At 38.6% G+C, this 25,652-nt stretch overlaps 1 pseudogene; it reads right to left on the bottom strand.

The window, feature by feature from the left end:
- Nucleotides 1-4,483: 4,483 nt before the first annotated feature.
- Nucleotides 4,484-19,990, bottom strand: LOC112023211 (uncharacterized; annotated as a pseudogene).
- Between the last annotated feature and the right edge of the window lie 5,662 nt (nt 19,991-25,652).

Raw genomic sequence — 25,652 nt, 5'->3', positions numbered from 1 at the left:
TATTACTCTAAAAAAATATTGTAAAGGACATCCTCCCAAAGCCTTTGCTTATATGATTTTGGATGTAAGAAAGTCCACCTCATAGGCTCATAGTTGAACTTATGAATCTATTGCCCAATTGTTAGAAAATGCTTTCTTTTTTCCTTTTCTTTTTTGGGAAAATTACATTTCAAACTCTATAAATTGAAATTCATTTTATTCACACCATCATGCATACATATCAACAAAGGCCGCACTCACATTCTAGCAAACAGTCCCTCAAAACAGAACAAACATTTCTTAGGTTACATGATCCTAGGTTCTAGAGAGCGTGAGGGAAAAGAAAACTCAGAAAGGGTACACTTCTCTGAGAGCACGTAGAATATACTATTAGAAAGGCGTTTCAGTATCAGTAGATGTTATCATGATATATGTTCACATGTTGTACTCCTAAGATTGCTGGTAATTTCAGAAATGCTTCTTGTTGGCATTGGGCCTAATTGGCACCCATGAGGATGTGGTTTGCCTAATATCAAAGAAAAGAACCTTATAAGTTCCTTGTGCAAAGTGGTTTGGAAGCCTACTATCTCCCATTTGGTCTCAAAGAAACTCAAGAATTTATGGAGGAGAGGTCAAAACAGAGGAAATCAGAGTGAAGCGCGTGAGAAAAGATGTCAAGTTTAGGGCGATGTTTAAAAGGAAGTGGTTGCAACTCTATCCTAAACAGAGTTCTCTGCCGGAACTGGTTTCTAGTTCTACCTCATTCCATCCTTCATGACCTTTTCTTTAAAGTTTGCTAGTAGCTGGGTTTGTGATTGGTTTGTTTGTTAAAACAAAATTTTGGGTATGATTAGAACCAATATGATGTTGTAGTTTAGTCTGATGTTGGGATGGTGCAGCACTATTTTCATGTTAAGTAGGGAGTTTATGTTAGGGTAGATGCCCTTGTTGAAGTGGAATAGCTGAAGTCTCGGTGTTTCGAACGTTTCAGTTTGTATTGATTTTTTTTTTCAGTAGAGTTTTAGGTAATTTGCAGGGATGTTTTGTTGGTTTTTGGTGGTGTTTAGAGCTGGGTTTGCAGTGGGGTTTTATGTGAGCGCTTGGCTTGATTTCATAGACCATTTGGGATTAATTTTCTGGATTATGGTTCGGTTTTTAGTGAGTATTTGAGTGCCTTTTACAATAAGTGAAATCCCGGAAAACAAATTCTGAAATTCTTAGAATTTTATGTTAAATTGTGGTTTTTTGTGAGAACAATATTTATTGGGATTTGCTATTATAAATTTGTAGATTTCAATTGTTTTGTTTTTATTATGTTACTCATTGCTTGTATTTTTTTTTTTTTACTTTGTGGGGCCAAAGAATTTGGCAACCGTAGCCCACTTTATACTAAACCCAAGGCCCGTGCTGAGGAGGAAAAAATGTCCGAGGACGAAAGAAGCAAGTCCAAGGTGTCATGAAACATCGCCGAGGACGATCCTGCCCTCGGACAACCAAGATCACAGAAGGGAAGAGTGGCATGCCATCAAAGGCAGCCTACCAGAGCATCTCAAGGAAAGGACAGGTACAATGGGTTGGCCATGGGAGTACAGTGGAAAAGCAATTCAAGAAGAATCTGTCACCTCCGCATTAAATGCCCACAATTAACGTCTTGACCGCATTAATAAGGAAATTATCCATGAACAGTGCTACCTCGGTTACCGCAACTCACAGAACACTAGAGAGGGTGTATGATGGGACAGACACTCAAGTATAGGATTGGATAATCAACAAGTGGAAGGCCAAAATTGTTTAAAGAGAGACTATATAATAGGAGGAACCCACCATAGAAAGGGGGCTGGGATCAGGGGAAATAGCACTGTAACAATCTCAAGAACCCCTGTAACCATTCTCATTCAATATTTACTAGAACAAAACTCCTCTGATTGTGCCGAGAACAAACTTTCTTTGATAAATTCAGTTCATCTCTGTTTGATTGTCATAAACACCATATTAACCATTGTCCATGCACTAAAACCTAACTCTTTGACCTACTCTCTACAAATTCATTGTATTGGGCTAGTTGGATCTGAGTCTTCTCATCCAATAGAAGGAGTGCTCAATTCCAGTCCCTATATACTTCTTTAGAAAAATGCAAAAACGGGTGCTTATAAAAACAAAGTTATTGACAATTGGAAGGACATTTAGATCTTATGTGGGAGACATAGAGCTACTGGCATTAGAGTAGAACATATGGACGATGCAGTAGAAATTATGGATGAGGAAGGAGAAAATGAGGTGATTTTTCCCATTGCACAATAACCATGTCAGCATTCGGTATCAATAAGTTTTGCAATTGAGCCTCACCAAAGAAAAAGGAGTAGGAAAGATCCACTAGTTGAAGTTGTCACAGATATTGGTTCCTCTCTTAAAAAGTACTTCATAGCAAAGAAAAATCAAGAGCATCCACAACCATCTGGTGAAGAGATACATATAGTGGTTTTAAAGTTGTCAAGACTCACATGGCTTGAAATATTCAAAATAGTTGAGAAGTTAATGCATGGAGGTGCAAGGGTATTTTTAAGTATTTGAAAATTCTTTCAAATGATGATGGTAAGAAGGATTGGATTCGATTTCTACTTAGTCTCCATTAATTTGTTCTTCTGGAAGTTGTGTAAAAGACACATTTTGGGTTTTTAATATCTGTCTCTCTTGATAAATAACTTTTTAGTTGTTAAGAGCTTTAGAAAAAATTTTTAGTTTGATATTTTGAATGTTGGGGGGGGGGAACATGCATTTAGATGTCCTCTCTAGCTAATATAAAGCATTTTAGTTCTCAATAGTTGGAAAGATTTTTTTTTTAGTTGGTGTAGGGATATTGGGCCTGGAAGCCCGTTGTTTGCTCATATTACGAGTCTGTGGCACAATTCGAGGACAAGGGGTTGTCCGAAGATGAGAAATCTTATTTAGTGAAGGCTGTATTAGTAAACAAAGGTTAGCTTTGACCATAATGGCTCAAGGGATAGGCCGAGGATAAATTTGTCCTCGGATAGCCAATGCCGATGTCCAAAAAAGTTTGTTAGTCACTCGAAATGAAGTTCCAAGAAGTTTCATCGGTGTTGATAAGCATTGAAAGAGTGATGAACAGGCCAATGCCCTGAAATATCTAAGGAAGAAAGCTGCCATCTCCGCATTAAATGCACTATAGCTAACACCCTGGCCGCATTAATGTAGAGGTGATACCTGAACAGTAGGTTACAGCCTTACAACTACTACATCAAGACTAATTGAAAGAGATGATGGGACAAGTATCCACAAGAACTATCTAGCATGCATGTGTGAAGGGGGAATAAAAGGGAAGGAAGATATAAAAGGAAGAAGAAGCAACAAAGAAAAGAGGATCGAAAATCACAAGAAGAAACACTGTAGCATTCAGAACCCAAACTTGTAATCCAAACACTGTAGCATCTCGGACCTTACCGATGACTATTTTTCTTCAATACAACCCTATTTCTATTCATTCTCTTGTCATTTGAATCTATTCTAATGTTAGTTTGATCAACTAAAACCCAATTTTCCAACCCATTCTCTATAAATTTATTGTTTTGGGTTTTTTGAGTTTAGGTTCATCTAAGTAGTGGGCTATGAGCTCAAATCTGGTCCTTACAGTTGGCTATGACTAAAGATATTTAGTCCTCATCTCGTTAATTAGATTATTAATATTACCTCATGTATTTAAAATTAAATGTAGAAAGATTAAGAAAAATTATAATTAAAATATATATTTTATTAATCTTAAATCCAAATCTAGGTATCCAAACAACATAATTTCAAATGATTAATTTCAAATCCTTCATTGTTTAAAAAGACTCAAACAATGAATTTTAAAATCAAGAGATTTCAAATCAAAGGCATTTGAAATCAATGGTTTTCAGATGTATTGAGGTTTTGATTGTCAAAATAAATTTCACTCCTAATACATCAAAGAAAACAACATTTTATATTCATGTTCACAATTCCCTTAAAATTGAGAATTTATGTAAATATGAAAATCTTGTGATTTAATATTCCAATTATAGCGGTAAATAGAATAATTAACCTCACACAGTCTAATTCAATGTATCTTATACACTTGATACATTAAAATATCAACTAAAAGTCTCCATTTCTATGATCAAAACAAATAATTTTAGTTGATATATTATAGTCTTCGCATATAAAATGCCCAATTTAATAACTAGCCACGAAATCAAAATATTGAATTTACAAGAAAGTTGTGATTTATATATTCTGTAACTAAGCCATATAAAATTATATTCAATGCATTTCAAAGACCATATGATAATATCAAAACATTTATGTTGCCATTATTCTAGATGATAAAATAACTTTTATTAATTTAATACATAATGTTGTACATTATTTCATACAAACATAATATCACACATAATGTTGTACATAATGTCATACATGTAATACATAATGTCATGTCATACATGTAAGAATTGAAGGCAAGTGAAGCTATTCAGCTGTTACAGGAAGTACACAAGACTATGGCCTCGATGAATTTAAGCTCCAGATATTGCAGTGTAAGCTTCAATTGGTTTGCTTCAGCTTCCTTCGATTCACTAGAAACGTAGAGAGAGCAATAACATTAGTCATTTCTATAGTACCATATTCATATCTTTTAAACTATTCATATCTTCTAAAAAAAAAAAAAAAATCATATCTTTTAAACTGAAAAGTGAATGGAACTTTTACTGGTAGAGATTTGCATCGGCTTTAATTTTTTGCCGACCCATGTATATCTGGTTCTCAATTTCTTGCTGCTTCCTGGCACTATCCATTTCCATCAACTTCTGTTCCATAAGGATTTTTCCCACATTTGCACTATTCTCAGCTTCACTGATAGCCTTTTTTTTATTTGTCTCTGCCTCTTTCTCAACCACTCTGTGTTTCTCAATGGCAATTAGGACCTAACAAAGTAACAACATAAAACACAGAATGATGCACTCTATTAACTTCGGAGGCTTATTATATAATAAATTATCCAATATGTTTGCCACTGACCGATTGCGGGTGCAAACACATGCACGTACAACAATTGGGTATAAGCAAAAAAAGCTTGTGATGTTAATGCTCATTGGACCAAGGCTAACTGGCTTTAAGGGCATTAAAAACACATTTAATTTGTAAAGAATCCGCATATCAAGAATCATATTGTGTGTGTGTCTGTCTATTTGCTTTGCTTAACTAACAGAGGAAAATAAAAGAAAGTAAAAGGACCTTCTCTCATATTCAGGAAAAAGAAACTGACCCTTAATGCGTTCCTCTTCCAACTGTTCAAAATTGTGTCTTATGCTTTCTGGGATGGTTGGCTTTGTAACGTGAACACTGATGATTTCAATACCTGGAGCATTATGTCTGCAGTCACCTTGGAGAGCATCTTTTATCTTTTCATCAATCTGTGAGAGTCAAATGCTTTGTCAATATAACATGAAATAAATAAATAGAGGATTTGATAAACACTACACTAGCTCATGCTGATGGTAGCATAATGTTACACAACTATATGAAGTATAGTTATAATGCTGGCAACTTCACACCAACTTAAAGATGACAAAATCTGACATGACTCGTGAACCCAACATAACTAACCCGTTTATAAACAAATCATAGGTTGAGGCTAAACGGGTTAGATTCCCGAAGAGAGATAATCCCATTAGAATTTTACTTAAAAATTAATTCAAGAGAAACAAATATAATATATCTATCAATTAACAATAATATCATGCGCATACGTAATAAAAATCAATAATAAGATGTGAAAAATTTCTTCCTAGATTATATTATTCAAGGACCTCACAAGTAATCAGGATGCTTGGTTCAGGGAATGTGTAAGCTGAATTGTTTTGGGTTTATTTAGCAATGAGAGTTGCTTAGAACATTTAGTAGGTGGTTACGCACCTCTACAAGAACACCAAGTTCCAATGAGAATCACACAAAGGCTTGAAATCACTAGTTCTCAAAAAAATTAGTTACAAAATGAGTACAAGAGTACTTATATAATCTGTCCTACAACTAACAACCATTAGTGATGGGACTGACGAAGTAGATCCTGCAAGAGGTAAGGCTAACGACGAGGAAGATCTTTAGTGACGAGAACACACGTTAATGACGAGGATAGCCCCTCCATCATTAAATGATAAGGGGCGGTTACACATCCAGACGAACAGACCATTGGGACCAACTTAAAGCCACTTAATAATGCCAGCAGGCGTTAAGCAGAGGGAAGTTAAAGCACCATAAATCACCCAACGGCTAAAATCTACAACAACATATATAAATCCCTCACATCCCCCCACGAGAGAGGTATGAACATTCTCTTACATTGATGCTGTTTGTTTGTTTTGCTCTCATATAATTCTCGACACTGACTTTAGCATCGGAGACGTTGTGGCAGGCACCACACCGGTGACCATCCTTCAGGAAACGGTCTTTCACAAGGTTTCAGTTCGTCTCTGGTTGCATTCATTGGCTGACGAAGTCACACTTCATCAGTTTGGCGCCGTCTGTGGGAAACGACATTGTTTTCGTGTTCAGACTCGAAATAGTGGTTCCCTAGTCTTGTTCTTTTCAAGATGGAGTCTAATCAAGACGCTGCAACCCTGGCCCAGCAAGTTCAAGCCCTTGCAGCCACCGTTGAAGAACTAACTAAGCAAAACCAAGAATTGAGATTACGGCTTCAGCAAGAGGACAATCGTTGGAAGGGAAATCAGGAAGATGAGGGGGATAGCAACAGAAGAAGTGACCATCGAAGGCCTAACACTCCCGTCGAGCAAAATTCAGATATTCTTAGGGAGATGAGGAAGGAGATGGATGAACTAAGAAACGCCATCAAAGAGAAAACAGAGCGGAGTGTGGATCGGATGGTCCGGGCGACGGATTCACCATTCATAACAGCGATTCTTGACTGCCCAGTGTCGTCGAAATTTTGGTTACCTCAGCTCGAGTTCTTCGACGGGCTGAAGGACCCTCAAGATCATCTGAACACCTTCAAGACGACCCTGGGACTTCAACAGCCCTCAGATGAAATCTTGTGTCGCTCCTTCCCTACTACACTCAAGGGGGCTGCCCGAGAGTGGTTCACGAAGTTGCCAACATCGTCAATCGATACGTTCGAGCAGTTGAGCAACGCTTTCCTACGTCACTTCATTGGAGGACAACGACCAAAGAAGACCGCTGACCATTTGCTTACCGTCAGGCAGAGAGAAAAAGAAACCTTGAGGTCATATGTACAACGTTTCACGAGGGAAACACTGGAGGTAGACGAAGCCGACGATATGGTGCAACTGACGACCTTCAAGGCAAGGCTGAGGTCCAGGGATCTCGTCAGTTCACTCGCAAAGAACCCTCCAAAGACGATGGCTGAAATGCTCCTCAAGGCGTAAAAGTACATGAACGCTGAAGACGCATTGGCTGCTATCAAGGACGAGAACAGACCAGGGGACAAAGGAAGAAAAGAAGATGATCGCAGAGGGCAGAAGCGCGACCGTCCAGATCATCGAATCAGTGACGGACTTAAAAGGAAGGGTGACAAAAATCCACGAACGGTAAAATTCACCCCTCTCGTTATGCCTGTTGACAAAATTTTAGCGCAGATTAAGGACGAGCATTATCTTAAGTGGCCACGACCACTACACTCATCTCCCAACGTCCGCGACAAAAGTAAATACTGCCGATTCCACAAAGATCACGGCCACTACACTGAAGATTGTAGGGATCTCAAAAAGCAGATAGAAGAGTTGATACGGAGGGGGAAGTTGCAGAAATTTGTAAAGAAGGGGGAACACAGCAAATTCCGAGAAGAAAACAAACGCCAACAGAGGTCCTCCTCCCGGAACGACGACCGTCAATCATAACCCCCTCAAAACGTAGTCGGGGAAATACAGGCGATCGCCGGGGGGCCTACCACTGGGGGCTCATTCAAGTCGCTTAAGAAAATACATCAACGACAAGTGAATAGCGTCCACGTGACACACCTGCCAAAGCAGAGACGAACTGATCAGGATATGACCTTCAACGAAAGTGACTCCCGAGGAGTAAAACAGCCACACAATGATCCCTTGGTTATAAAGCTCACTATAGAAGGGTTCAACACAAAGAGGGTCCTCGTGGATAATGGCAGCTCTGCTGATATCATTTACTTTTCAGCATTCCAACAGTTAAGGCTGGAACCCAAGAGACTTCATCCATTTGACTCTCCGCTTGTTAGCTTCAGCGGTGATAGAGTGTATCCTAGGGGCATAGTGACGCTGACAGTCACAGTAGGGACGGACCCAAAACAGTTGACTCGTCAGATAGACTTTCTGGTAGTAGATAGTCCGTCATCCTATAATGTTATCATTGGAAGGCCAGCACTCAACAAGTGGAAGGCGTCCACATCCACGTATTGCTTGAAGATGAAGTTCCCAACGGATGACGGTGTTGGTGAAATCATAGGAGACCAAGTGCTGGCCCGAGAATGTTATCAAGCTGTTCTCGCAGCTAAGGAGAACCACACGTGGATTGTAGAAGAAAAAGAGGAAGCAAAAGTGGAAAAACTGGAAACGGTAGAGTTGATCAAAGGGGAAGCGACGAAAACAACCAGAATAGGGATGACCCTAAGCCCCGAGATAAGAACGAAGCTCGTAAAGTTTCTTCGGGAGAACTTGGACGTCTTTGCCTGGAACCATGACGACATGCCAGGCATATCTCCTGAAACCATCCAACACAGGTTGAATGTGAATCCAGAAAGGAAGCCCGTCAAGCAAAGACGAAGGACTTTTGCACCAGAAAGAGACCAAACTGTCGCTGACGAAGTGAGCAAACTATTGACGGCAGGCTTCATCAGGGAAGTATATTATCCAGATTGGCTTGCAAACGTCGTCCTGGTAAAGAAAGCCACTAGGAAATGGAGGATGTGCGTAGACTTCACGGACCTGAACAAGGCCTGCCCGAAGGACAGTTTTCCCCTCCCAAGAATAGACCAGCTCGTAGACTCCACAGCTGGACACAAGCTATTGACGTTCATGGACGCGTTCTCAGGGTACAACCAGATAAAAATGGCTGACGAGGACCAGGAGAAAATCGCCTTCATCACGAGTCAAGGGCTCTACTGTTACAATGTAATGCCGTTCGGACTGAAGAACGCTGGAGCAACATACCAGAGATTGGTAAATAAAATGTTCGTCAAGCAGATAGGCAGGAACATGGAGGTGTACGTTGACGATATGCTCGTCAAGAGCAAAGAGGAGCCTGCCCATCTGGACGATCTGAACGAAACATTCGAAACACTCAAACGATACCAGATGAAGCTGAACCCTGGTAAATGCGTTTTTGGCGTTGCCTCAGGAAAATTCCTGGGATTCATGGTGTCCCAAAGAGGAATAGAAGCGAATCCCGAGAAGGTACAGGCAATAATCAACATGGCCTCCCCTAAGACCGTCAAGGAGGTCCAGAAGCTCACAGGTCGGATTGCCGCGCTGAACAGGTTCGTTTCTAGACCAACGGATAAATGCTTACCCTTCTTTAAGACCCTGAAGAAGGCTTTCGAATGGACTGACGAATGCGAAACAGCATTCCAGGAGCTCAAGCTTTACCTCAACAACCCGCCACTCCTGAGTCCGTCAAAGGAAGGTGAGAACTTGTATTTATATTTAGCTGTATCATCTACAGCAGTCAGTGCAGCGCTAATCCGAGAAGAAGATAGGAAACAGCTCCCGGTTTATTACGTCAGCCAGGTACCCGAAGATCGAGAAAATCACATTCGCCTTAATTGTAGCCTCGCGCAAGCTCAGGCAATACTTCCAGGCGAATCCAATCTTAGTGATGACGGATCAGCCCATCAAGAAGTCAATGAGAAAACCAGAAGCCGCGAGGAGGATGATCTAGTGGGCGGTCGAACTCAACCAATTCGACGTAGAGTACCATCCAAGGACGGCCATTAAAGCACAAGCTCTGGCAGACTTCATAGCCGAGTTCACATATCTAGACGAGCTCAATCGTGCCAGCGAAGACGAGACATGGATGATACAAACTGATGGCTCGTCAGCCCAAAAAAGAGGGGGAGTAGGGGTAGTCATAACTACCCCCAACGGAGAAATATTGAAGTAAGGAGTCCGGCTGAAATTCCCTGCAACTAACAACGAGGCTGAATACGAAGGAATCCTGACGGGTCTAAGGCTAGGGAAAGAGCTTGGGGCCAGGAACCTACTGATCCAAAACGACTCAAAGCTAGTAATCGGTTAGGTAAAAGGGGAATATGAAGCAAAAGAGGAACGAATGCAGAAATACCTCAAATTGATGAACCACTTGACGAAAGAATTCGAAAAAGTGGAGTTCGCCCAAATTCCGAGAAGCCAGAATAGGGCCGCGGACGAAGTGTCAAAAATAGCCTCGTCAGATGAAGCGGAGTCAAGGATAGACCTGATGATGGAGACGCAGAAAAACCCCAGCATAGAAGAAGTTTTAACATTCGCAGTCCGGGGCGAAAGCAGCTGGATGACGCCCATAATGTCTTTTCTCCAGGATGGACACCTGCCCCTGGACGTAGACGAAGCCAGGAAGATCAAGAAGAGAGCCGCCAGATTCACGATTCTCAATGACGCCCTATACAAGAGAGGTTTTTCCATGCCTTACTTGAGGTGCGTTGAAGAAGGAGAGGCAGAATACATCATGAGAGAGGTACACGAAGGGATTTGCGGGGACCATGCTAGGCCGAGATCCCTGGTAAGAAAGATTATGCGAACTGGGTACTTCTGGCCAACCATGCAGGACGACGCGTCAAGGTTCGTCAAGAGATATGACAAATGTCAGAGGTTCGGGAATGTCCAATCCCTGCCATCAGAAAAGCTGACAACGATAACATCCCCATGGCCGTTTGCGTAATGGGGAATCGACATTGTTGGCCCCCTGCCTCAGGGAAAAGGTCAGGTAAAATTCTTGCTAGTTGCTATTGATTATTTCACTAAATGGGTTGAAGCAGAGGCACTGGCGACCATCACCGAAACCAGAATCCAGGGTTTCGTCTGGAAGAATATAATATGCAGGTTCGGGATCCCAAGGACGATCATATCAGACAATGGACGACAATTTGATTGCCAGGGTTTCAAAGACTTCTGCTCAGGCCTAGGCATCAAGAACCAATTCTCGTCACCAAGCCACCCCCAAGTGAATGGACAGACGGAGGTAACGAACCGCACGTTGCTCAGGATCATAAAGGCCAGGCTGGACGATGCGAAAGGTGCCTGGCCAGAAGAACTACCCAACATCCTGTGGGCCTACAGAACCACGGCCAGGACACTAACGGGAGAAACCCCCTTCAGACTTACATACGGTACAGAAGCAGTGATCCCTGTCGAAGTCGGAGTCACCAGTACCCGACTGGAAGCATTCAAAGAAGAAGAGAATGACGATTTGTTGCGAGTTGATCTAGACTGCCTTGACGAAGTAGGAGATGAAGCCCTCAGCAGAATGACGGGATACCAGAAGAAGATGGCAGAATACTACAACAAAAGGGTAAAACTCAGGCGACTCGACATAGGAGACCTCGTCCTACGCAAAGTAACCCCGGCCACCAAAAATTCAGCCCAAGGAAAGCTCGGCCCTACTTGGGAAGGACCATACAAAGTCATTCACTACTCCAGACAAGGCAGCTACCATCTGGAGACCTTAGACGGACAAAGACTCCCAAGATCATGGAACATTGAACATTTGAAGAAATACCATCAGTAGATGTAATGTAAGGACATATTCATCAATAATACTCAATAAACAGATTATTCAGCCAATATTTGTGTTTATACAGGCTCGTTCAATGGATTTAACAAAAACCAAAAAATTGGCTAAGTAGTAAGATTCCGCACTGACGGATGTAAACTACTGACGATAAAAAAGTATAAAAGCTAAAAAATTGGCTAAGTAGTAAGATTCCGCACTGATGGATGTAAACTACTGACGATTGTAAATCCCTAAACAGACAAAAAAGGCTAAGTAGCAAGAGAACGGCTATGGATGGGAAAGAGGAAAATTGGATTAAGAAACCTTCACAGCATGTGGACCCAAGCAAAACTCGTCAAACATACAAACAGTCAAGCATATGACAAAGTTAAGTAAGTACGAGATAAATTCAGTTTAAAAACCCCAAACTGAAGGGTAATTACCATTGTTTTTACATAAAACCCATAAACACTGGGTTACCAAAATAAAATAAGTAGAAAATTGTTCAAACATTTGGCCTAAAAAACACAGTGGGCACCTAAAAAATAATAAAAAAAAAGATGTGAAATTTTCACAACAAAAGTTTTCCTAAGTATCAGGGTCAGGCATTGGTAGCACCATCATCAGCTGGAGCGTCGTCAACAGGAGCATCCTCACGGGCAAAAGACACGATGGCAGAAGATTGGCCAGCCTCGTCAGCTGCCATTTCCTGATCAACCTCCTCCAAGTCTAGCTTCTCCATATCCACCCTAGAAGGATGCTTCAGCAAATACCTCCTCAATAGCTCAAATCCTTTGAAGTACCAGCTGAACAAGACGGTGCTATACTCGTCGGTTGTCTGGAATGCTTCAATTGACCTCGCAGCTATCGTCTTCAGCGATTCCTTGGTACTTATAAGCTGCTCATCCTTCTCTAGCGTCAATTGATGCTCCACCCTCAGCTCGTCATCCAGAGTTTTCAACTTCTCCTTTAAGGAAGCGGACTCGCCCATAGACTCAATGAGATTCTTCCGCAGCGTGGAATTCTCCGCTTCCAAGGTCTCCATCCTGGACGTTAAAGACGCTACCTTCGTCTCCTGAGTGAGATATTCAGAAGCTATGTGCATACTCTCACCCAGTACCTGAAGATAAACGTTCATGATCGTCAACAAAAGAAATGATGCAAAGAAGAGAACGAAGAAAGGAATGAATGCAAACAAGTTTACCTGCACGAGCTTATGGACGTGTCGAGCCACCACGTCATTAAATGGGACACCTAACAAAACTTTCAAATCTGCAGCGGTCACCACTTCGTGGGCCCTATCCACGGTCAGCCTCTCGTCAGTCCAGAAAGTAGATGGACGAGGCACACTCTTCTCCTTCTCCTTCTCCTTCTCAGATAACCTCGGCCTTTTTGAAGCTGGGGTAACCTCAATCTCCTCCAACGAGGTAGTAGGAGAAGCAGTCCTCGTCGTCGCGACCCCCGACGGGACTGGGCTGATAGAGGAAATAGGAAGCGCTGAACTGCTCTTCCCGGTGACACGCACAGCCTTTTTTCCTAAATTGGACAAAGGCTCACTCTTCTTGGATCTCATCTTAGCGTACAACTCCTTGTTAAATTTTGTCGTCATCTCCGCAGAGAAGAAAACACTTGTTAAAAAAAAAAAAAAAAAAAAAACTGCTACGTAGGATATAAATACCGACGAACTCAATACTTACTCTTCTTCCCCTCAATTTCAATGTTTCGCAGAACAAAGTCCGACGGATCTGGCCCCAGGCAATAGAAGGCGAGTGTCCTGGGATCAACCAAGTCGTCCCAGTTTTCGATCGTCTGCGCGTATTCGATCGCCTTCTGAACTCGACTCTTGTACCTGCTCTTCAATTTGGGTCGTCTTTTAACTACACAAAAAAAAAGGCAAAATATTCAATGACGATATGGACGTAGACGAGGAGGATTAGTATATCAAAGGGAATATTGACGCACCTAAAGTCGGGGTTCCCCACCGATGATGCAATCTCGGGAGATCACCCCAAACCTCGCCCGAGGGGGTTTCGAAATCGTCCCCAGATACAAAGAAAAACCTGGACTTCCAGTATCTAAAGGACGAGGGTAACTTCTTGACGATCCTAGTACTCCTCTCCCACGGCACCAATTCATAGTACCCGTGCTCCTTCGACGCTTTCAAACGATACAAATAATTGAACTCGTCTACCCTAAGCATGTCTCCGTCCAGGGTAGCCAGCCATATGCCCATGCAACTAACCAATATTCTCCACGAATTTGGCATGAGTTGCCCGGGAGCAATGCCAAACTGATCCAGTAACTCCATCACGACAGGATGGACGGAAAACCTCAACCCACAGACGAAGGCGGACTCATAGAAGTGCACCTCGCCTGGGAAGAAGTGGCAAGCCTGTTCCTCCTCGTTAGGCAGACGAACCCTAACCCGGTCTGGGAATTGGAATCTATCACGAAATCTTCTAAGGGTATCATCGTCCAATCCACACCTCTCCTCCAGGGCATGGAAAGCCCTAACCTCACGAGGGACGGAGACAGCCGTATCCTTTTCTGCTGGGCCGCCGCTAGACGACAGCCCAGTATCAAGCTCGCTAGACCTAACTTCTAACATCGTCCTTTCCCTCACTAATTCTTCAAACCACTCAATAGATTGGTGAACGATTGGCAATAAATCAGCCAACACAACAGCCAAACTATTGCCCTCGTGAATAAAGTTTTCTAGGTGAGGGAAAGTCCCTAAAACCCCCCCTAATCAAGTGAACAAGAATGAAATTGAAGGGCACTCTAACCTAACCTTAAAGCTATTGCACATGAAAAGCTAGGAAATAGGAGGTCTAAAGCGCCCCAAAACCAAAGAAGAAGAAAAACAAAGAAGAAACCAGCAAGGCAAAAATAAAAGATCAGAAATTTACAACAACAAAAGAGATCAAGGGAAACAGAAAGCCAAAGGAAAAAACTTACCTCGGAGAAGACAACTATGGCGCTGCGCAGAAAATCACTGGGAAGAAAAGAAGAAGAACACCAGAGCAATGTTGAAAGGGAGTTTTCGAAAAAGTGAAAAGAAAATGATGGGGAAAGGGGAAGTTTAAAAACCAAATGTTGGGAAGCTGAAAAACCAGTGGGAAAATCAAGGAGGCTCATCATATGCAGCCTTAACTCCTCCAACCAAAAGGTGCCACGTGGGCCATAACCCAAAAGGAACCGCCGCAGCACATTAAATGCGGCTCAAAAACCCAACCGCCTGCTGCCCAGAAACCTTTCACCTTTCTTGGTCAACACGACGCGTCATGACGACCATGGAATCCGGGGGCAACTGATGGGACTGACGAAGTAGATCCTGCAAGAGGTAAGGCTGACGACGAGGAAGATCTTTAGTGACGAGAACACACGTTAATGACGAGGATAGCCCTTCCATCATTACCATCAGTAAATGATAAGGGGCGGTTACACATCCAGACGAACAGACCATTGGGACCAACTTAAAGCCACTTAATAATGCCAGCAGGCGTTACGCAGAGGGAAGTTAAAGCACCATAAATCACCCAACGGCTAAAATCTACAACAACATATATAAATCCCTCACATCCCCCCACGAGAGAGGTATGAACATTCTCTTACATTGATGCTGTTTGTTTGTTTTGCTCTCATATAATTCTCGACACTGACTTTAGCATCGGAGACGTTGTGGCAGGCACCACACCGGTGACCATCCTTCAGGAAACGGTCTTTCACAAGGTTTCAGTTCGTCTCTGGTCGCATTCATTGGCTGACGAAGTCACACTTCATCAATTAGTATCTTGCCAATTGTCAAACTAACATTGCTTACATCTAATGCATGTAACTAATTCATTAACAAGACTAACTAATTCAAATAAGAATGATTGCCATATAAGCTAACTGCCTTAAGGCTCTTGTTTAGACACAAAGAGAGCTGTAACTAATTGTTCTCAACAGTTGAGGCTGCTACCTTGAGCTCAAATAAAAACATCTTAAAACAGCTTAGAAGATGCTCCTGCATCATTGCTCTCCTCAGCTAGTCAGGATTAACAAGAGCTTTCTTTTCTCTTCTCACATATCCCTTGCAAGTATGGCCTAGACAATATTTATAACATTCAAAATGGACATGACCAACCATAAAATCCTTCGTATCATAATAAAAATTCTTGTAACAGATATGTTGCATTTGTTAATAAACAATTTCTTTAATAAGATTCATTAATAAAGAAGTTCATTAACGTGTCATTACTTTTGTAACGCATGGATTCATCTATCATTCATATCTAGAATCACTATGATAACAAAACTTCTAATAGGAGGCCAAGATACTGACAATGATAGGATAGATTTATTAAGGCCAATTGCTCAACATGCATGAATCTCATCATGGAAGGACTTCCAAGATTATTATGCATTAACCATTGAAAGACTAGCCCTTATTGTCTTTCATCGTCTAAGCAATTTTAACTTGCACCTCATTTCCGTCATGGTCCAACAATGTATTTATAAGAATAGACTACATCATGATGGATATGGTCAAGTCAAGGACTATAATGAATGCATTCATAATCTTAGTCAACTAAATCAAGTAGACATATTTTAATATACCAATATTTTATATCATAAAAATATTGCATAATTTCACAATAAATTTTGAATAATTATTTATTGATAATAGAGACATCATAAAATATCATGATGGGCCACATTATTCTAACAAATCCTTGGAAGTGAAGATGGCACAACTTGCAGGGACTTTATTTGGGGAGGGATCAAATTGTTCAACTTTAAGTTTAAGATTTCACTATTCTAAACAATATATCAGATTAAACTACTAAAGCAAAGGAAGAAAAGTACACTACTTTAATAGCACTTGGAAGACTTCTGATAGTGTAAAGCAAAATTAGAAGCTCCCAAAATATTTTCCAAAGGGTATGTTTTCTTTAGTATACATACTTGATCGAAAACATCAATGTAGACTTGCTGAAGAGAATGAGAGAGTTGCAGAACTGATTGATCTCATAATGAATTTTGTCATATATCCATATCTTGTCATACTGCTCCCCATATTTCAGCGAAGTGTCATGCACATAGTCCTTGTGAAGCCGGTTAACAACCTGAAAAGGCAAATATAAGCTGAGCATTTCAAACCCTAGCGAAACCATAATGTTAATAAAGAGCAACATCTTGTAACTTTACCTCTATCTTCTCAAAGTTGATCATTACACCTCCTTTTGTACCACAAGGAATATCACTCACCTGCAATTACATTCACAGGAAGGATTTGAGCATTAGACTGACAAGATGAAATTCCTCAATTTTCAGTTCAAATTCATCGAATTTTACCTGATCAGTCTAAAGGGTTACTTGAACAAGCTCATAACGGGTTATAAAAGGCAGCTTCAGATGAAAACCTGAAAATTAAGTACAAGCAGACATTTCTTAAGTGCTAGGAAAGCAACTACTGAATGAAAATCATAAAGAAAGGATCATAGTGAAACCTGGATCATTAATTGTCTTTAGAAGGGCGCCTGCTCTCCAGTAAACCCCAACATGGCCTTCTGGGACTTGGTGCAAAATGGACAAACTATTCGTAATAGTTGATGATGACAGAATCACTATCTATAGAATTTATAATTATGTCATAGATTTTTGAACTCAAACCCTAAGTCCTAAACATTTATTCCAGTGGTTGAGATTCAAAACATTTCTAAAATTTCAACCAGATTAGTCACTCCATAAAGAAAACACTAATCCAATGTTTTCTTTTTTCGGGAATGCCTCCCTGGCAGCAGCAATTACCAAGAAGTAAAGGAGTGTAGCAAATCAAAAGACCAGCTGGCTAGCCAAGAACAAACATTATACTAGTTTTAATTGTTTTTAGTTTGGTAACTAATTTCTTTTTTTAAAAACTTATTCAAATTGGGAACTTAAATTTAGTATAATAATAATAATAATCACTGCATTTTGTGTTTTTTTTTTTTTTAATTTTTTTTATTGCGCCTCAATTGATAGCCTTATATTTTACACTTTTTTTTTTTTCAATTTCTGGTCATTTTAGTTTCAAACTGTGATTTTTTTTTAATTTTAAATACTTTGAAAAATAGATAAAAAATTGAATTTAACTTATATTTTTAAAAGCAATCAACACAACAAGACATGTATACAACTTTACAAGTAAATTTTTATACTCCTAATATTTTCAAATTGATCTATTTTTTCATTTGTTTTAGAGTTAACTTAGATGTCTAATGATAGTTTACATTTATTGTAGTTTTTGTATGACATTTATAGTTGTTTACAATTGATCATTTATTTTGTTGTTAATATAAATTAATAATTTTTTGTTATTATTTTTAATATTATCTTTTAATTTTGTTCCCTCTAGACTGAAATCCTGACTCTGTCGTTGTATGGGGCTGACATGGCTTTGACTGCATACCCATTCGGTTTCCTTGGCATTGGCAACATGCATATACACATATAATGCATAAGACAAATACATATCTTCATTCTTAAGTATAGCTGTGTGGTTATTCTCCTCACAATGTGTAGGAACTGTGTGATTGCAAATATTTAATAGATGAGAATTTTTTTTTTCTTTTAATGTTGATATCCAAAGAACTTTCAGTAACTACTTATTTTTTTATGGTTCAATAGCAATGTTACAATGGAAGAAAACGAATAAGTTATCTTCTTCTTTGGAGCTTGAGAAAATATTATGGACTTATCTTCTACTTTCAAAAAGATAATCCTATAAAAATACTTGTAGGTATTTATGTTTAATTTTTTTTAATCTTCTAATCCTTTGATAACCTTGACTTACATGAGATTCTCAAAAACACTTGATCTAAATGGGAAATTAACTTCAAAAGGAACCGTATTTTAATATATATAGATGATACAAGCATAAAGCAAGCTTTGCTAACTAGTCATATTTAACATAAAATCAAGCAAAATATAGATCCAATGAGGCCAAACTAATTAAAGCAGACTAAAAGCACAAAGTCCTCCACTAGTTTGATTCAAATTGAGTTTTGAACACTGCTGAATGTGATTACTGGAGAATATGATACAAACATAAAGCAAGCTTTGCTAACAAGTCATATTTAACATCAAATCAAGCAAAACATAGATCCAATGAGGCCAAACTAATTAAAGCAGACTAAAAACGCAAAGTCCTCCACTAATTTGATTCAAATTGAGTTTTGAACACTGCTGAATGTGACTACTGGAGAAAACAAATCGATAATGCAGAAAATGTGAGGGATCAGATGCTAAAGCAAACGCACGCTATTGAAATCAATGAGAAAGAATGTGATGATGATAATTAATGAAGATGGCAATGAAGAACAAAGCAGTGGCGGTAGAATATTTATATATTGTGTCAAGAGTTGATATAGTTTGAGATATAATACCGTGGCAAACATGGCGATGAAGGATAAGAAGACTGTGAGAATTAGAGAGAAACCGCTGCCGCTGCCGCACCCACCACCTTGAGGAGGCTTCGGAGTTGCAGGTCTCAGTATTTTTATTTTTATTGGTATGTTCGTATTTGACAAGTGTCCAAAACAAGAAGGTATTTTATGAATCAAATATATATATCTACACTCTTACAGAGTGTAGATCCCTTTATTTTATGCATAAAATAATTATTGTTCTGACATGAACATAGTTAGATGTTAGGACATATGTGAATCATATTAAGAACATATGTCATATAGAGTTGGCTTATCTTTTAACAAAGCGCACTTTACTTGTATTTTGGTAGATCTAGGATAAGTTTAGTACTTTAAGGAACAAGAGTTCAAGTATTGAACTAAATTTATAGTGTACTTTACAAAAAAAGTACACTATGTGAGTGTTTGGATTCACGTTTTCGTGTTTGCGTTATCACTTTTCAGCGTTTTCCTTTTTTTTTTTAGCCGCAGTGGTTGACTTTTCTCCTGTGTACAATGCACATTAGTGGGTCCCGTGCATGTTCACAAAACCCACAAACTTCACTTTTCAGTAACTTTTTCATTAAAAATGGATCCTGCAGCACTATTCACACATTTAAAAATGATTTTACTACAGTGTTTTCAGTTTTTAGTTTTTAATTTTTAGCAAAATAAGTTGTATCCAAACCGACCCATATATATTATACCAACTTTATAGTGTACTTTACAAAACAAAGTAAAATTCCTCAACGTACCTTGGGTTGGCCGAAGATGCTCTCAAATGGTAAAATGACTAAAATCAGTGGAAGTTTACGTGGGAAATCTTCAAAGTAACCCATCAATTTTTTAGGGGGAGGACTGTGTAATTAGGGATGGCAATTTTTACCCGACCCGCGGGTACCCGGCCCGGCCCGACCTTAATGGGCCGGATTTTACCCGGTCCGATTAGAAATAGGGTCGGGTATGGGTTTTAAAAAAAAAAACCTGAAGCGGGTCCGGGTCGGGTCCGGGTTTTATTAAAAAATCCGAAACCCGACTCGTGACCCGACCCGGTAAAACCCGGTACCTAAATTACTAAAATACCTAATATATATATTATATATATGCCCCTAAATCTAACCCTAAATTCCCTAATCCCCCATTTCTTCTTCAGCAGCCTCCCTCCCTCAATCTGACATTCCCACGCTCCCTCACCCTCACTTTATCTCAAACCACCACTGTGAACACCATCAAAGCTCAGACGGCGAGACACCCAACCCACATACGCCGCCGATTCACTCCGACCCTCAGTCCCTCTCCCTCAGCTCACGCCATTGACTCTCCTCGTCGAGCTGTCGCCGTTTTTCTTCAGCTTCGGCCTTCAGTGAAAACGTCAACACTACTTATTCTTCTATCCCAAAACCTAGAAAGTGTCTCAAACTTAAAGTCGTAGAAGCCTAAGAAAAAAAAAGAAGAAAAAAAAGAAACTTAAAGTTGTAGAGCATAGAGAAGAGAGAGGCGTATGGCTCACAGTCACCACACAAACTTGACTGGTTAGGAGACTTAGGACTTAGATGACGGTGTCAAAGACTCAGAGGATCACTGATTGGAATCCCTCTTGAACCGTTGCATACGCAGCGTATGTAATTTTTTTTTTTAACAAATTCATATTTTATTTTTGGGAGTAAATGGTTGTGACTTGTGAAGTTGATGTTGTGATTTGTGTGTATTTATTTAGATTTTGAATCATAATTTATTTAGATGGGTCCTAACTAAGAAGGGATCTGGGTTTTTTTTCTTTTTTAGTTATTGTAAATTTGTTAATGGGCTAAGAATGGGTGTGCTTTTAGGATTGGAATGGGCATATATATATATATATATATTTTTGTCAAAAATCTCAGGGGTGCGCGTGCCGTGATTAAATTATTTTCAATTTTTAGATAATTTTCTCTTCAAATTACGTGCTTCAAATTACAAAAAAATTTGGGCTTATTTTTTTTTTTTTTGTGCGGTTGGGCCGCGAATTGGGCCAATCCTAAACGGGCCCGCGGGGCCCGTGGGGCCCGGCTGGGGCGGGTCTGGGCCCGAAAAAAACCCGGTATCCTAAACGGCCGGGTTGGATTACGGGTATTGCCCCGCGGTCGGGTTCGGATATGAAAAAACCGGCCCGAACCCGACCCGTTGCCATTCCTATGTGTAATTTGGCCAAAGGGAATAACTGGGTTTCTCTAAAGCAAGAGTCTTTTTCATTTTTCTTTTTTTAAAAAATTTTATGCCTTGAATTCAAGGTCTTTGCCTTTTGGTATGCCTACAGTTGTCCCTCTTGATTATATAGTCCAGGAGCCCAAACTAGGAAAATGGCCTAAGCCCAACTACGGGCTTACTCAATTTGAGCCCCTCCAATTCCATTAACAAGATTCAATAGACATTTGAACAAACATGGTAAGATAAAGACTCTGAATTTAGTAAGGATGGGGTAGAAAATTTATGTTTTATACATTCTAATAATGATTGCCACATTAGCATTTTACTTAAATTTAATATATCTTACCACACCTAATAGCGCTTAATAAATTCTCAATTTGGTTGAATTTATATATGGGTTTTAGAATTGATTAAGTGTAATTGAGCTTTTCTTAAATATGTAATAAGATAATGTGGCATGTTAGGATTGGAGAGGTAATGGGTTTTACATCACATCTTTACAGAATTTAATTTCTAAGAGGAATAGGCAAGCTTTGGTTTGGCATTTTTAAATATAAATGGGATGAGTTTATGATGCAATTCCTGGAATTTATAGGGTTTTGTATGTAAAATAGTTAAAGGATTTGGGATAGAAGAACTTGATTTCTTCCAAATCTGAACCATTATCATTCCCTTAAAAAAAAAAAAAAAACTCATTATTTGTGGAAAGAAAAATAACATCTACAATAAAATTAGTTCACACAAACTTGCACAATTTCTTCTTACTATTGCAAATTTGGTATATTTGATGGTAAATAATATCAATTTGAGATGATACCCTATTTTTCTAGTGTAAATAAGTATTTGACCTTTATAGACAGTAAAGGAACAATTGTACAAGGTAGGCTGACTCTTGTAATCAACAAGTGAAAACAAGTATTGTAAATAGTCAAAAAAAAAAACATTATTATTATAATCAAGGAACAAATAGGTCTCACACTCTTCATTTAGAGCTGGCCCCCCTATGAGAAAAACTTGGCCCTCCTCCAATACGTAGCCATAAAAATGCCACACCCAAATTCCTACTTTTCATCTTTTTGACTTTTCCTTTCCTTCTCTAAGACATGTTAGCCATATCTCACTTTTTTTTTCTTGAGTGAGGCATATCCCATAGCTATTCAAGACATATGTGTACTGGTGTGGGATTATCACCAGAGAGAAGAGAGACCATGAGGTACAATATTAGACTACTAGTGGGAATGAAATTGATTTTGAATTTAGTTGGGACGAATGAAATTGATTTTGAATTTATTTTTGACAACAGTAGTCTAATTTGGTTGAATTTAACTGCTGTTTATTTTATGGTTGTTTATAGTGACTTTGTTATATTTATTTCTATAAATATAATTTCTTATAAATGTAGTCTAATTTTGATTAATTTAATGTTTTTTTTTAAACTAATGCAAGAAGACATGCATATATGTATATATGTCACACTTTGTATTTTTTTTTGAATTGCAAATCAATATGATAATATTACCTCGGCCCCCAACAAAAATTTCTGGCTACGCCCTGAAATTATTCTTTTGTATTTTAGCATCTATTTGTACTACAAGGACATTTGTCTATAGGTTGTATCATCAGTAAACTCATTCATTTTCCACTCAATTGTCTATCATATAGGAGATTCTTAGCCTATTAAATGATCTACATTATAGAAAAAAAATTACCGATAATACATAAGAACATAAACATGGATGGGATGACCATTTGAGTGGCAGTGGTTGAATACTCAGATCAGTAATGCTTGTGTTTTGATTGTTGTCTGCATTTACGGGTCTATCTCAACAAGGGTTTTGGCTTAAGTATAAAAGTGATATTGTCATTGTTGCAACTTACTAATATGACAAATTGTGAATAGTATATAAAAAAAGAAGGTGTTGCTATTAAATGAAATCCTCAACAAAACTAACATGTTAGGATTCAATTGAAAATTTAGTGATAATGATATCTTTGTGATGCCTTATTAGTGATTCCAACCTCCATTTCCCCTCCCCTAGTATAGTAGTGTTAGTAATAGTGCAGTAAAAGTAACATTATTTTAATTACAAATTTACCATATTAAATTGTGGAAATTACACCTTTGGCATTATTATTATTAGCATAATATCTGAGTTATCACAAAAATTACTATGAGTATGCTGACTTACACGACTAGTAACCATGGAAAGATGATATTATCTATCTGATATATATAATTGGAAAATGATACAGTTGTGGTACTTTATCTTCTCACATTTATAATGGATTTTACCATAATTTAATTAGTAGAATCTATTATGAATGTGAAAGACACGTTACTGTACTTAAAAAATACTTAATAATTTCTCATATAACCATCGTTCACATGGGATGGACCTCACAAGCCGATTCATTGAGAAATGTGGTTACATGCATCAGATACATAATATATCATTAAACAATCAATAGGTAATAAGGAGATATTAAAAAAAAAACAAAACAAAATCAAAAACAAAACAAACTTGGACACATAGATTTTCTTAAGAGCTCTCAGTGTTTCTGGGCCTGTTCGGCTGGCCCAATACCTCACTACTTTTAGGATTTTTTTTTTTTTTCCTCATTTTTAGATGCACTCCGCCGCATTATTTTATCTACAGTAGAGAAGAAGAGAGAAGAGTCCGTTGTAGTTGGAGTTCGTGAAGCGGCTGGGTAATGCTAACTTCCGGCCTGTGAGCAAACGAATACATGGTGGCCCTCACAGCGATCTTCGCAGCAGCACATCAGCAGCAACAATTACAGTGGCGATGACGAAGAAACGCAGTAGTGGGGCAGTGTGTTACGCTGAGTTGTCGTTCCCTTCGTTTCTCCGAAACAAGTGGAGAATATCAAAGACACTTTCGCTCGTAAATAAAAGACCTAACATGCATTGCACTTTAAATAAAAGTTGAAACTGGACAAGTCCTTTGGGGCAAAAAAAAAAAAAAAAAAAAGGAATAGGAGTAGAGTTTTTCAAAATTGTTTTTCTTAACTTAAATTAAAATAAGGGTAGTAAAAAGAGATACTATTAATCTTTCAAATAAGATTTCTCAAATACTTTCGCAAATTATAAGTAGTAATTGTTTTTGGTTCTAATTTAAATCTATTACAAAAATTACTTTTTTGACTACTAATAACAACCTGTAATAACTTGTCGCTTATTATTTTGTTATAAAAATGTTTTAAAAACATTATAAATATAACATTCATCTTTAAATAAGTTAAAAGATAAGTTAGGAAAATTATCAATATTATTTGTAAATTCGTCCGTCAAAGAAGATCATACTACCCATTATAGGTGTGTATTTGGAATATTCCAAAATAGAATGGAGAACTAACATAGATGGGATGAATGAATTAAGAGAATATTTAACTATTTAACTATTATTTTAACATCCGCAAGCCTTGCATTCCTCTTTTTCCCAAAAATATTCATGCATTTACTTATTTCAATAGACATTTTAACAACTGTTGCCTCTTGCTTTTTGGACTTGCCTGCAAAAATGTGATAGAGGAGGAGCAAGCCTTATAATTGCCTCAGCACCTAGCATTTTGCATTTTTTATTCATGGTTCACTCGTACAATCTGTAATCTAACATTTTTAATTACTTGTGAAAGTGGCTCAGAATAACCATTAAACATCAGAGATCAACTAATGCGGATGATACATTCTGGTTTTGGTATGTTATCCTTTTATTCATCACTAACATTATAAAACTGTTGTTTGTATTTTCTTCTCTAACAGCACCTATTATGACTAAGTACTTTGCAATAATGGATTCTAGTATGTGCTGACCAAATGCAAAGTAGATAATATGACCATAATTGTTTAAAAAAGAAGTTAGATGTTATACTCAGAAAAAAGTTCTAGTTTTTACGTCATTGGTCTTACTGTATCATAATATCTTATTAAAATGGGGATCTTGGATCTAATGATATTTTTTTCCTGTTATCTTATCTAGGTGGGCCGCTTGCATTGTCTATATCTTGGTGGAAGATGCAACTGTGGATTTTATGATTAGCAGGGGTTATAATGTTAGTGCACAGATACAACAGGTATATTCCGAATTGTGTTGCCATTTAAATCAACAAACGTTATTGTGTTGTTTTGTCCTGCATATACAAAAGAGGACCCTTGTTATAAAAAAATCGAGTGGGAACAACACTTAGAGAAGGGGAAACTTAAAATTTGCAGTTAACAGATATCTATGGACTATGGAGCATGTGAAGGAGAACATTTCGATGGTTCATGGAAAGGACATTGGTGTTCAAGAGCTCATA

The sequence above is a fragment of the Quercus suber genome, unplaced genomic scaffold (assembly GCF_002906115.3).
Source record: "Quercus suber isolate HL8 unplaced genomic scaffold, Cork oak 2.0 scaffold_1160, whole genome shotgun sequence".
In the NCBI taxonomy this organism is placed as follows: Eukaryota; Viridiplantae; Streptophyta; class Magnoliopsida; order Fagales; family Fagaceae; genus Quercus; species Quercus suber.
This window is presented reverse-complemented; position numbering and strand designations above follow the sequence as displayed.